Raw genomic sequence first — 14,614 nt, forward strand, 5'->3', positions numbered from 1 at the left:
AGATGATGGACAGCCGACAGGTGTTTCGACCTACAGGTCGTTTTCAGGGCTGTTACAAAATGTTGCCATGAACATATTTGAGATAACACATGTTACAAAGCATAAGTGAGAAAATCAAAGTGAATGTCACGTTTGTAATTTATATGAATAACATGAACGATTTGAAGGAAGAAAAGAAAAATATAATAAAAACATACCAGCATTGTCACAGATCAGGTCAGGGATGGGGGTAGTCGGATACACTCATATGTGGAACAAAAACCATCAGTTAGAAAACATAAGTATTGAATCTCATGTATATGAAATTAATAAAGGAATAGATGTATGATGTTGTATTAAAGTCATAGACTTAAAGTCATTAGATCCCTTTGAACGGAAACATGTAATGAGTGTGAATATAAAGCCAGTCTCTTTAGCCATCGACAGTACACCTTTGGTGATCCCGAGTGTACAGGTAGTCCTTTAGACCCATTTCATGGAATATATTGACAACAGATGGTCACCAAAAGGAGTGCACTTAGGTGTCATGCATCACCCATGTTGAGATCATACTGTGATACGTTATGAACGAGAGAGAAGCAAGGCTTACCATATGAGTATTTTACTCACAAATTCTTCTTTGTTCTGAAAATTCAAATTGGAAGAAAAATTAAATAAATAGTAAGGAAAAAGTACTATCAAGTTATCCTGCAAATATTGATGGTGAAAATACTGGTATTAGAAATATGTTGGACGTACCTTATAGTAATAATTCAGTCCTCAAAAATATACAGGTATTATGTGTGTGTTATGTGTGTATGATGTACGAATGACATTTTGTCTAGAGTGATTTGCATGAAGGGGTTTCTGGGTTTTACAGTGGGAGGGATTTATATAGTGACAACAAGCCATCAATAACTTAAGAATTATGAGGCCCTCCTCCTAGAGGGGGAAGAATACTGCATCCCTCATGATGGGGTCACCACCTTCCCCCGACAGACCACTCCTCCCATGTGATCCTCCCCCCTAGTATCACCCCCAGGGTGAGGAACAGGTAGCGACTACCGTCCCTTGGTCACATGGGAGCAGATCAACGCCGGGACATCAGTGATGACTCCACAGGATTCATCACACCTGTCACACCGCCCTGATCTTTAATTCAGGCGAGATCATCCAGGACGGAAACCAGTACAGGTTCAGTGCCCATAAGTGGGCAGAAACCCAATTGTGCAGGATGCAGAACTTGCTGGTCTTCCAAAAAAGACCTAAGCTGGGGAGTGACTACCGACTGCAACAATTTCATGAAGAAAGGGAGTAAAGAAATGGGACTGTAGGTTGCTAGCACCGTAGCACCCAAATATGGTTTCTTCAATAGTGGGATCAGCAACGCATGTTTCAGAGTGGCAGAAAGGAAACCATGCGCAAGACACGAATGGAGGTCTCCAGCGAGAAACTCGCCTATCTCCTTGGCTATAGAGTTAAAGATGGAAAGAGGAATGTCATCTAGAGATGAGGCCAATTTTAGACAAAGCCCTGCGTTTACTGTTGTGGGGAGGCTAATAAATTGGAAAGACTGGAACCTCTGTAAAGGTACCATGGCCTCGGAAGGAGGTGCAGAAGGTTGCAGCACAGATGTAGAGGACACACCACACCCTGGGAAGGAGGTGCAGGAGGCTACAGCACAGATGTAGAGGACACACCACACCATGGGAAGGAGGTGCAGGAGGCTACAGCACAGATGTAGAGGACACACCACACCTTGGGAAGGAGGTGCAGGAGGCTACAGCACAGATGTAGAGGACACACCACACCCTGGGAAGGAGGTGCAGAAGGTTGCAGCACAGATGTAGAGGACACACCACACCCTGGGAAGGAGGTGCAGGAGGCTACAGCACAAATGTAGAGGACACTTGGTTTCTGATGTTATCCCTAATAACCTTTATTTTATTTGTGGGTTGGGGGGGCGATTGTTGCAACGTTTCTGGGAAGCTAGCGCTACCGATGCCAGTTTCTGAGCGGAAAGATCTTTCACTGTCTGGAAAAGATGTTTTGGAGCATTGACAGCCGATTAAAAAATGCTGCCAAAGTAACATTTTTTTGTAGCCTTTATTCCAAGATGATATGAGACTAACTCATCTTAAAAGAAAGTTTCAAGGCAGGATCAAAATATATGCACCATTTCTGCTCAGCTCTGCGGACAGTTGCCCGCCATGCCCGGAGATCCGGCGAGAACCATAGAGCTGAGGGATGTGCAGCTTTCTTTACCAATTTATTTTTTTGTACATTTCTTTTTATTAACTTTTGACAGGGTCAAGCATGGAAGCAGTTCAACAACATGAGGAGTGGGCCCTCTAAACGTACTGTAATCAACTGGACACATTACCGCCTTGTTACACCCCCCCACCCTAACCTCCTTTCAGCCAGAGTTTTTCGTTCTCTTTGTAATTTAACGATTGGAATAGTAACCAAAACGTTTAAGTCCTGTACCACGTGGGCTATTTACGAGAGAGCTCTGTACCTTTCGAGCCCGTGTCTTTCCTCTCATGTTCAACGTTTTGTCAGGCCGGGCCTGTCCTTTCACTGAAACCTATTGTGGAATTGCAACCATTCCGATTCCACTGTGGAGTTACGTCCGTGGAGTGCTGCCGTTATCTTTTCCATAAGGTAAATGTCCTTTGCTGTGGACGACCACTCTTGCATCGTGAGAAGGGACCCCCTTTTCCAGAATCTGGCCCGACATGCGCAAGCCGCCAGTAGCAGAAAATGCACTAAGGGCGTGGGTGTTCCCCATGTTCTAAGCCGAAGAGAACCAGCATCGGATCTAACCAGAGTACTACCCCGCCCACATCCCTGATCCATCCCAGGACTTCTGTCCAGAACACCTGCACCCTGGGACATTCCCACCACATGTGCCAGTAGTTCACCCTAGCTCCGCATCCATGTCATCAGTAGGGATCAACCGCTGGAAACATTCTGGAGAGACGTACAGGGTCATATTGCAAACCGTGAAGCAGCTTTATGGCATGCAACTTGTACTGACAGGAGATGGATGTTTTAAAAGCTTGCCTACACATCTGCGTCCACAGGTTGTCTCCCAGCTCCATGCCTAAATCTTTACCCCCAGCGTGTTCAGAGGCTTTGTATAGCCCCTCCCCTGGGCTCCAGTAGGGCTCCATAGAGGCAGGAGATAAGTCCCCTCATATCTAGAGGTTCGTCTAGAACCCTCTCAACCGGAAGGAGGTCTCTCTGGTGGCATTCATTTTTACATTTCTCTGACATGAGCATTCCCTTCAGTCTAAAGTATAACAGTACTGACGGTGTGCCTAGGCCCAGTGCCTCCTCCAACTCCTGAATGCTTGTGTAATCCCCTTTTTTAACTAGTTGACCCACTTTGGCTCATCTCCCTTTGAACCAGGCCTGGTAATGCTTGACCTCCAGAATAGCGTCACTGACTGGTGGTGCCCAGTTGTGGCTCATCGGGTAGGGCCACGTGGTGATCTTCTCCCCCCTAGCTCCTATGGCCAGTACCTCGCAGTGGATCCCCAGTATTGGATGATCTCTGATTCACCTCGGGAGGTTATTTCTAGGAACCCAGAGCCATTCTCCCACCGTTACAGGGAGTAGGTGTTGATTTTCCAGTAACACCCACTGTTTGTCCGCGTCCTCCCTCAAGTGTGGCACCAGCGCTCCAAGTTGTGCTGCTCTATAGTACATTATCAGGTCTGGGAGACCTACCCCTCCCTTATCTTTGGGCAGAATAAGACTCTCATATCTCGCCATGGGCTTCTGGCCCTGCCAGAGGAACCACAGGATATGCTTTCAGGTATACCTGCAGTGGTCGAATCGGAAGCATTTGTAAGAGGTAAAGCACCCTCGGAAGTAGGTTCATCTTTATGGCATTGAGCCTCCCCATCAAAGACAGCTGTCCCTTACCCCATGCCTCCATTTCACTAAAAAGTTTGTCAAACGGGGAGGAGGGTTGTTAGCTAGGCCCGATATTGCCCAGGCCGGAAGATGTTAACGCCAAGGTACATCACTGCCTCCAACCGAATCTGAAGCCCCAGGTGTCTCAGTTCTCCCACCCGTCTGTCCCCATCTGGTGCAAACGGGAATACCAATGATTTTCCTATATTTAACTTAAATTCTGAATGCCTCCCAAAGTTCTCTATCACTTCCATGGAAGCGGGGATGGACTGAACAGGATTCCTCAAGTGTAGCATGATGTAGTCAGCATACAACCCGAGTTTGAACTCTCCATCACCAACCCTGATACCTTCTACTTGCGGGGTCCTTCTCAGATCGTCTGCTAGCACTTCCATCCTTAAAGCAAAGAGCAGGGGCGACAGAGGGGACCCCTGTCTGCTTCCCCTTTGAAGAGAGAAGGTCTGTGACAACCTTACGTTGACTGTAACTCTGGCTGTCGGGTTTTCATACAACGCCCGAATAGCCTGCTGAATCCCTTTGCCAAACACACATTTCTGAAGAACCCCATACAGGAAGCCCCAGTCCACCCGATCAAAAGCCTTTTCAGCATCTATGGCCGCCAGGACCGGGTTGCCCTCCTTTCCCGCAGAGGCCTCCATAGGATGCAGGCTCTTGCGCATGTTGTCGGCTCCCTGTCTACTTTCGGTGAACCACACCTGGTCCGAAGTGAATGAGTCTCTGCATGAAGCCCTCCATTTGTGTGGCCAAAATTCTGGTGAAGATCTGGACATCCACATTGAGCAAGGAAATGGGACGATACGATTTACAGCTCTCAGGGTTCTTATCTGCCTTCGGTGTAACAGTAATCAATTCTTTCCCAAAAGAGGGGGGGTGCGTGTGGCCATAATGTTGGAGAAGAGGTCTGCCAAGTGTCGCGCCAGGGGCCCCGCAAAGGTCTTGTAAAACCCTGCCGTATAACCATCCTCCCCCGGGGCTTTTCCCCGTTTTAACACCGCTATGACTTTCAGGACCTCTTCTGGTGTGATTGGCTTGTCTAACTCAAGGCTCTCTCCATCCCGGAGGCTTGGGAGGGGGACCCTACCAGGTACTGTTTTAGGGAGTCCTCGTCCGGGGTCTCCTCTTTTCTGTATAAATATTCGTAGAATGCTGCGAATTTGCCGGTGATTTCCCCTGCCTCAGGTCCCTTGGGCCCTTCATCCCCCTGGACTGCCTTCACCCACTTCTCCACCCTCTGGCCACGGAGTTTCGCCACCAGTTTTGTGTCTGCCTTGTCCCATTGTTCATAATATTTTTGTTTCAGGAACTGCAGGCTAGACAACACCCTACCCATCTCTATGTCTCTGAGTTCCAGGCATTTTCCCCTCACCACCCATGCGTCGTCCTTACCTTGCACCCTCTCTAGGTTGCAAATCTCCCCCAGAGGTTTCGGGCTAGTAGGGTCCTAATTCTCTTTTTGGCGGCACCCTCCCTAATAAGGAGACACTGCCATGTCGCCTTTGCCGCGTCCCAGACCATACCCTTCTCAACCTCCCCTGTGTCATTGAGAGAGAAGTATTCCCCAATTGCCTCCTTCATTTCCTCGGCGAAGACTGTGTCCCTGAGGAGGAGGTCATTGCATCTCCAAAAAGATTCCCGTGATCTCAGGCCTGACAGGACCACGTCCAGTTTCACCATATCGTGGTCTGACCAGCTGATCGGGAGATGCTCACTTTTACTAGCCTTGCTGATTTGCTGTTGTTGCATGAACTAGTAATCTATCCTCATTCTAGACCCGTGGACTGCCAAGTAAAATGTATAACCCTTCACGGTCGGATTGGCCTCTCACCATACATCAACCAGCCGCCGGTCCCACATGAAGTCTCCCAGTCCCTCTCCTGTGGTTCCAGACCTGCCCCCAGAGGTGACTTGCCCTCCACTGTGGTCCATTTCCCTGCCTGCCCACATTTTGGAAGTCTCCCCCCAGGATAAAACAACCCTCTGTTCTACTCAATATCTTGCCCATGACTTCCCTCGGAAATTGCATTTGGCCTGTAGACTGATAAAATGGTTACTTTGGGGTGTTCGAGGAAGCCCGAGACCACCAGGGCTCTCCCGTCTCCCCTTGTGTTGGGACATGTCGGGTAAATGGCTTGGTTGTTAGGCCATTGTCTGTCATGGTGTAGGAAAGTGTTTGTGTTGGAAAAGGTGTAGGGGGTAGAATATCTGAGTATCCTATGGGGTAGGATGGGGAAAATGTGTTATAGAGAAGGTGGTACCGCGTCTCACCTGTTGGTGTCCCACTTCCACTCCCCGAGGCCCCCTCATCCAGGCGATCCTCCCACACCGGTCCACCCCCAGTAACTGGATCCATAGCGATGGCCGGGTCTTGGCCACCTAGATGACAGATCCCCGGGGACTAGCGGGTGAGACACCTTCAGGTTTCTCACAGGGCATACATTAGTTTTCAAAAATTGACTAGCAGCCTTTGCTAATTCAAATTTCTCCCGCATGGTGTCTGGCATGGATTCACATGCTCATGAATATTCCCGGTCGTCAGGCTGGGAATCCTCGGTAACAGAAAAAAAAAACAGTTTCAGTTTAATTTCTGAACTGTATTTCTCCTAACTATTAACTGAGCTTTGGGTCATAATTCCCCTAGCCAATGACTGTCCTCTCCCTAAGCCCCTCCTCTGGCAGCCATCTTCAGATTTTTACCGCTCGTTCAAGTGTTGGGAGTCCTCATGCTTAGTTATCTGGCTTTTACTGTGTTTTTCGCTTTTTGAAAGAGTGTTACTCTATTTTTTGGTCATTCGAGCCCTTTTGCTCCATCGATCAACCTTCCGATTAACGGAGACCCGTTTTTTCGATTCTTCAGCACCTCTCAAAGCAGATTTCATCTAGTTTCTTTGTGGAGGCTTCCAGAAAATTCTTCAAGGCCTACACTGCGTGGATCATGGCAGACGAGAAGAAGGATTCCCCCTCTCTCTTTAAGCTTTGTACCGACTACGGTTTGCAGAATGTTTATATGGACGATAAATATTCCCAGAGCCTCTACTGCCTGCACCCAGGAGGAAGATTGCGCGTTTTGCAGTGAGCTCTCGAAACACACATTGAAGGATCGGCGTAAACGGATGGAGGAGTGGCTGCAGGCCAAGGTCTCTACCCCGGGTGGCACCCAGGGGCATGCCTCTTCCGGATCTGGGAAAGCTGTGCAGGCTTCTAAGTCCTTTGAGGGTGCCCCTCCCACGGGAGTCCAGCAAAATGGCAAGCACCGCGAGTCCACTACCTTCAGGAGCACCGTTGAGCGTTCGACATGTCCAGCTGCTTCAGTTGCCAGTCATCGCTCTGGATCTTCATCCAAGAGGAAGTCGGACCACCCGGGCAAGCTCAAGGTGGCCCCGGAGGAGACCAAAGAGAAGAACAAACAGGGTACAGCTTCCGGCCTACCCTGACGGAGAAGGCCAAAGGGGACCGAGTCCCGACCCATCCCCTAAGGAGAAGGTCAAGAAGGACAAGGTGTCCGGGATGACCACGAAGGACAAGGGACCTGTCCAGACCGTGATGGCCCAGGTGCATCAGACGAAGGTGCCTCGTTCCATCGAGGTGGTGGTAGCGTTCCTTTCGAAGGCCGTGGGAGCCGACCCGCTGGGCACCCTTCCTAAGGCAAGAGTGTCCCTCCCTCCCAGGAGGGATGCTACGTTCCAACCCACCCAGAAGACCCTGGACAAGTGGATGCCGATCCTCTCCCCGAGACAGTACCCTCTGGACGGGAAGAAAGGGGGGGCCACGAAAGTCCTCCAGGCACGGATATCTCCTCAGAGGAGGAACTCATCTACCTACAGACTGCCCAGGAAGGCTATGGCAACAAATGAAATGTCGGAGTTGCGCCCTACGACGAGTGTGCCGACTAGGGCAGCGACGACGAAAATACCATTGAGGAAGACGACCGAGGGCCTTGGGACGACGAGGTCCTTGGCTCTGCCCCTGCGCCCCTGCTTCCAATATGCCCTGCTCATCAGCTGCCTCCTAGAGACCTCTCAGTGGACATTATCTCAACTCTGCATATGCTGCTCTTCAAGATACAGAGGAGGATGCCGGTTACGCCGACAACAACCCCGCTCGAGTTTCTCTCATGGAAAACGGCTTTCCTTGTGGCTATCACCTTGGCCAGGCAGTTCAGGGAGAGTCAGGCACTGCCTTGCAAGCTTCCTTTCTTGTCTTTCCACGCTTCAAAGGTGGTACTGCGTACACACCCAACCTTTATGCCAAAGATGCCACCGGAATTCCACCTCAACAAACCTTTGGTGTTACCTGTCTTCTTCCCAAACCCGTCGTCACCAGCGGAAAGCACCTAGCATTCGCTGGACGATGCTCATGCCTTGAAGTTTTATGTGGCATATACAAAGAGTTTTCAGAAGACTTCTCAGTTTTTTGTCAACTATAGACTTGTAAATTAAGGAATGTCCTTCCATCTCCAGGTGGCTCTCTGGCTGCATCATGCACTGGCATCGACTAGCTGGCAGACCGCTGCCTGGCCAGCCGAGAGCTCACTCAACCATAGCCATTACTGTGACAACAGCGTTTCTTTCTGATGTGCCTCTACTCGACATCTGCTGGGCTCCGACACGGAGGTCCACGCACACCTTCACAAGGATCTACTGCGTTGACAGGGATTCCAGGGAGGACGTCCGAGTTGGCCAAGCCATGCAACGCAATCTGTTTGCTTGAGGTGAGTCTGTTCCAGAGCTGTGTGTTTATTGCTTCTGTTGAGCCTTACCACCACCCTAGGTTGTTTATGTGTACTGCTGTGTAATCGTTATTCATGAGCATTTGAATCCATGACTGACCCCATGCTGGAGAAGGTTTAAGTTACTTACCTGTAACTATTGTTCTCCAGCGTGGTTCTGGCATGGATTCACATGCAAACCCTCCCACCTTCCCCACTGTGGCTCTTCTAGGTTCATATTGCGACTTAACGTGCTTACCAAATTTGAAGATCTCCACCAGGGGTGGAGCTTAGGGAGAAGGCTGTTATTGGATGGGAGCAGTATGACCCAGAGGACAGTGATTGGTTTAGAGGAGAAATACAGTTAAAGGAGCTTAGCTGCTGCACGATTTCCCTCACATAAAGAGGAGGTATGTATTTAATTCACAGATCAATTTGAGGCATATAGAAAGATGTATGTAGACAATTTGGGCAACAGAAAACATCCTTATGTGCTGCAGAAACGTGGAATTTCAGACATGAGCATAATACTAGTGAATCATGTCACTAGTGGAAATACATATATATGGTCCATACATCAATGATAAACCAGTGGTGCCTATGTTTCTTCAAATCCTCAATAGGTATTAATATAAGTGTTCCAAACATCAGTATCAGTGCAGTAGTGCCAACAAGCTCCGTTAGGAGGCACATGCATGCGTTTCGCCCTGGCTCGGGCTTCCTCAAGGCACAAGTATGTTTAGTCATTCAACAATTTTATGTTCTTTTACAACATTTGTCTTTTAACACATTGTTTTTGTCTGAGCAGCATTTATATTTGACATTTTTTTTCTCCTAATTGTTATAGTCTATGATGCTGAGTGGACGAGTGTCTTGTGGTTTTTAGGGTAAGGTAAAAGTATACCATTCCAAGTTAACGGTTTTGTTTGTTCTCATTTTCTTCTAATTTACTCCGGATCCAGGGTCCTTCGAGGTTGCTCAAGTAGTAGACCTTAGTTCAGTGTCTTTCTGGTGTGCCCCTGCTTGACATCTGCTGGGCTGCGACATGGAGGTCCACACACACCTTCACAAGGTTCTACTGCGTTGACGGATTCCAGGGAGGAGGTCCGAGTCGGCCAAGCCATGCAACGCAATCTGTTTGCTTGAGGTGAGTCTGTTCCAGAGCTGTGTGTTTATTGCTTCTGTTGAGCCTTGCCACCACCCTTGGTTGTTTATATGTACTGCTGTGTAATCGTTATTCTTGAGCATTTGAATCCATGCCTGGCCCCATGCTGGAGAAGGTTTAAGTTACTTACCTGTAACTATTGTTCTCCAGCATGGTTCTGGCATGGATTCACATGCGAACCCTCCCACCTTCCCCTCTGTGGCTCGTCTTGGTTCATACTGCCAATTAACGTGCTTACCAAATCTGAAGATGGCCACCAGGGGTTGAGTTTAGGGAGAGGTCTGTCTTTGTTTGGGGTCAGTATGACCCAGAGGACAGTGATTGGTTTAGAGGAGAAATACAGTTTAAGGTGCTAAGCTGCTGCAGGATTTCCCTTGCATCAGGAGGAGGTATGTATTAAATTCACAGATCAATTAGAGGCATATAGAAAGATGTATATATATATTGCAGACACATGCAATTTTCAGACATGAAGACAACACTATAGAATCATGTCACTAGTGGAAATACAAGAAATAATTGCCTGACCTTAAGATATTTGGCAAAGGTTAGTAAAATGTATTTAAGTGACATTTAGAATGATTAGCACATAACAAATTATTCCTACAGGAATCTGTGATTGTTTACAAAACACATGTGGGAGGTCATTGTTATGTCACATATTTAATTGTTTGTCCCGATAAAGGTCCCCTACTAGCCAGAGCCATAACACATTAAGCTTGAAGTGGACCGAAAGACAGCGTGACCACAGATTAGATATCATTGTAACATTGAATATGACAATCTGGAATCCCATGCTGGCTGGAGAAGGATTAAGTACTCAATCTAAGCCCTTCTTTATCAATGTCTAGGTTACGTTATGAGTTGGGTCTCCAGTCTCTGGAACCCCCTGCTGGCTGGAGAAGGATAAAGTGCTCAATCTAACACCTTCTTTATCAATGGCTAGGTTACGTTATGAGCTGGGTCTCCAGTCTCTGGAACCCCAAGCTGGCTGGAGAAGGATAAAGTACTCAATCTAAGACCTTCTTTATGAATGGCTAGGTTACGTTATGAGCTGGATCTCCAGTCTCTGGAATCCCATGCTGGCTAGAAGCTGGGTCTCCAATCTCTGGAATCCCATGCTGGCTGGAGAAGGATAAAGTACTCAATCTAACACCTTCTTTATCAATGGCTAGGTTACGTTATGAGCTGGGTCTCCAATCTCTGGAATCCCCTGCTGGCTGGAGAAGGATAAAGTACTCAATCTAAAAGCTTCTTTATCAATGGATAGGTTACGTTATGAGCTGTGTCTCCAGTCTCTGGAATCCCATGCTGGCTGGAAAAGCATAAAGTACTCAATCTAACGCCTTTTTTATCAATGTCTAGGTTACGTTATGAGCTGGGTTTCCAATCTATGGAATCCCATGCTGGCTGGAGAAGGATAAAGTACTCAATCTAAGACCTTCTTTATCAATGGCCAGGTTACGTTATGAGCTGGGTCTCCAATCTCGGGAACCCCATGCTGGCTGGAGAACAATCTTGTTAAATAGATCAATCATTAATCCTCAAGATAACACTCTTTACGCTGACATTGGTGTTCTGATGACAAAAAAAAACAATGTGTTTTTGCGTGGTTTGAAGGAAGAAGCTTCAGCCTTACTGCGGAAATGCCAGTTATCAGAAAAAGACCTTGTGGATAATCCAATGAAAATAAAAAAAGCAATAGGCCTAAACGACTGGATTGAAACAAGGAAAACATTTGTGAAAATGAAATGTTTTGAGAATGTTAAAGTCACCGATAAACCATTGGGATTTCTACCTCGCCATTTTAGAAAGATTCCCAATCCAATCTGGAGGGCGAATTTTCTGAGATTTTGAATGAATCTATATATCACCCGTGAGCTATTGAGAGTCAGGAACAAGGGACCACTGACTGACAGTAGATGTAATTTGTGTGACGAGAATGTCAAACAAAATGTGAAACATCTTCTAATGTCATGCATTGGCACAGACCAAGAAAGAGTAGTCAATTTTTCTCGTTTTGTCCATAACATCGACTGGTTAAACTCGGAGGAATTTTGGAACTGACTTTCAGAGGGACATGAGACATTCCTATTTCTGGAGGTCCTGAGATTCCTGAAGATAATTGAACCTCTCATAAAGAACTAAGGGGAGTTTAGAAATATGTGCCATGTCTTCTGTGAACTGAAGGATGGACGTTTATTGTGAAATTTTCTGTTCAATTGTATGAATTGTTTTTTTTAGTTATATATGAATTGTTCCGAATGTCTATGTTTGTATTGTGAAAAGTCAAATTATGACTAACACGCAAACACATTTAGGTTTTAGTATGGTATTGGAGAAAAGTTACTTGAACAAATACCATAAAATACATACATTCATTCAGCTTAGCTCCCCTATATACAAGAGGGCTTGCAGGTGTATTGGCTATGTGCAGGTTATTGAAGTGCAGACAATGGCATGCTTGCATATGACTCCTACAGGTTTTGATTCAGAGACTAATGTTCTCAGAATAGTACGCTCTTGTCTGAACATTTGCACAGCTTTCTCTGAACATGTATAGATAACGTTAAATGAATGTGTGTCTGCAGTTTAAACTACATGTTTATGTGCAGCTTTAATCTAAATGTATGTGTGCCACTTTAAATACACATGTGTGCAGATTTAAATACACGTGTCTGTGCACAGCTTTCAATCTACTCCTATTCATTTGCCTACATCGCTAAAAGAAATTGTTTAGAGATGTAATAGTCTCCAGTATATTTACAATTTTACAACAATCTTGGCCTGTCACATTTCACATAGATCTGCTTGTGTAGTTCAACACAAGGGACTGCAGCAGTTTAACCCTTTGCATGATTATCTCTGAACAAAATTAATTCTCTGTGATAATTGTCATTGCGCAATTATCTAATTTAAGACTCACACTGGCTGCTATTGCATGATATCACATTATACATTAGTGTGTCTTGACTTACACTATGGAATTTGCAATTCCACACCGACAGGAGCAAAGGATTCTCTTTAATTATGCTTTATTTTACAAACACAGTCTACATTCCAGTACAAAAAATACTGTCAGTTTTGAACCGTGCCTCTCAATACGAAACAAAATGCATTGTGTGTTAGGGAAATTACATTTCACTTTATAATCAATATTAATGTGAGACACAGGGCATTTATGTTTTATGCTTCACCTGCATCTTTGTCAAATCACGATTTCCCTTTAATTCCCTGTCCTTTTTATTCCCAGGGCTTTACTATAGACAATATAGGGATTTTTGGGGTTATTTCTTACTTTTGAAATGCATCTTTTTATTTTGGGAAAATCAACAAGGGCCTAGTCAGTCTGGAATTACTGCATCAGCAAGCTTTCTTTTCAGCTGGCTGCCTGGAAACCAATTCCCAACCTAGGCTGGTTATCCCTCTATCAATGGCTTCTGTCTGCAGCCTGCATGGGGATCAGCCATCCAGACGGGCTCAGTTCTGCTCCCCCTGGCCACCTCTCTCCAGTTGTATCCAGAAAGTCTTGAATGTTCATCTCTCCATATTAGTTCATCATCCTTCTATTCTGTGTGCAACGGAAGTGGGTAAGGGTTCCCGGGGGCTGTGGTAAGTTTGTAGATTCTCCTAACTGTTACATGTTACCAGGTATCGCTGGGTCATGGTGTGGGGTTTGGGGTAGAAGTGGCGCTGGCTATGTTACGTTAGTGGATTGTGGTATCTGCCCACATGTTGCCATGCATGGCTGCATTATGGTTTGCTGGGTGTAGCCAATGCCTAGACTTTTGGGTGCATGGCCAAATTGGTGATGGGTGCCGCTCAGGATTATTGTGCATGATGAAATTGTGCATTCCTTGTGCAGAACTTTTTTACTTGAGGTGCTTTGGAAGGACACACGACGTGCACTCGGAGTGTATAACGCTAAATATGCAGAGCTGTACAGAAATGATAGTGTTGGATGCAGAGGTCTTGGATGTTTTTGATGCTTGCGTGTGTGAATGTTTTGCAGTATGCAATGAGGGAGTGCTGCAAAAAGGGAAGTAGTATTATTCCTGCTTTATTGGGGTACGGTCCTTGCTGTACTTGGGAAAGCGCACGTGCCACATCGTGGCCTTATGAGCATGCTGGTCAATGGGAATGTGACTGTGGGGATTATCCAATTGGTTGCTGAGGTTCTGCTTCACAGGAAGGGGCGGTAACATTTATTTTTACATTACTTCGTGTAGTCAGACTGGCAGACATGGAGAGGTGCAGAGTGTTGTTACTGGGTGATACCTTTGTGGTAGATTTGCACAGCTATGCCCAGGAGCAAGGCTGTGGTGCGCTACCGATGTGAGGAGTTTCGGCATTGTCCTTGACCTTTGCAAAGAAGTGGTCATTTTCGCTCCTTTTGATGTTGTCGTCGTACAGTACGGTGGGCAGCATTTGGGTCACGCCCCTTGTTCATATGTGTTCCATCAACTCAAGAGATTGCTGAAAGCAGTGAAGCGTTTCTTTCCCACTGCGAACATTCTTTTCCCATCTATACTACAAAGAAGACTATGGAACTGTTCTAATGCAGTTTGTTCACATCCAGAGGGCGGACGTTGTGTCATCAATGCAAGCATGTCTACTTTTGTGTGCGATTCTGCAATGTTCTTCTGCAACAATGACATAATTGATTCTCAAAATGCGGACTTATTCTATGCCAATGGCATTTCTCTGTCAGACAGTGGCAATGGTATTTTTTTGCTCCATCCAAAAGATGCATTGAAGAGCTTACTATAACAATGCGCGGAGTACAGAAAAATGAAATGAAAATCTCTATAAGACACAAA

At 46.3% G+C, this 14,614-nt stretch overlaps 1 protein-coding gene across 1 annotated transcript in view; it reads left to right on the top strand.

The window, feature by feature from the left end:
• The window catches only part of LOC138554391 (zinc finger protein 268-like), a 62,767-nt gene that overhangs the window by 23,088 nt on the left and 25,065 nt on the right, over positions 1–14,614 (top strand). Inside the window, exon 3 of the mRNA XM_069642584.1 lies at positions 9,592–9,776. The gene's annotated coding sequence lies outside the window, so the exon portion shown is untranslated. The remainder of the gene's footprint in view (positions 1–9,591; positions 9,777–14,614) is intronic.

This window comes from Ambystoma mexicanum, unplaced genomic scaffold (assembly GCF_040938575.1).
Source record: "Ambystoma mexicanum isolate Mex_15411 unplaced genomic scaffold, UKY_AmexF1_1 Mex_scaf16, whole genome shotgun sequence".
Lineage (NCBI taxonomy): Eukaryota > Metazoa > Chordata > Amphibia > Caudata > Ambystomatidae > Ambystoma > Ambystoma mexicanum.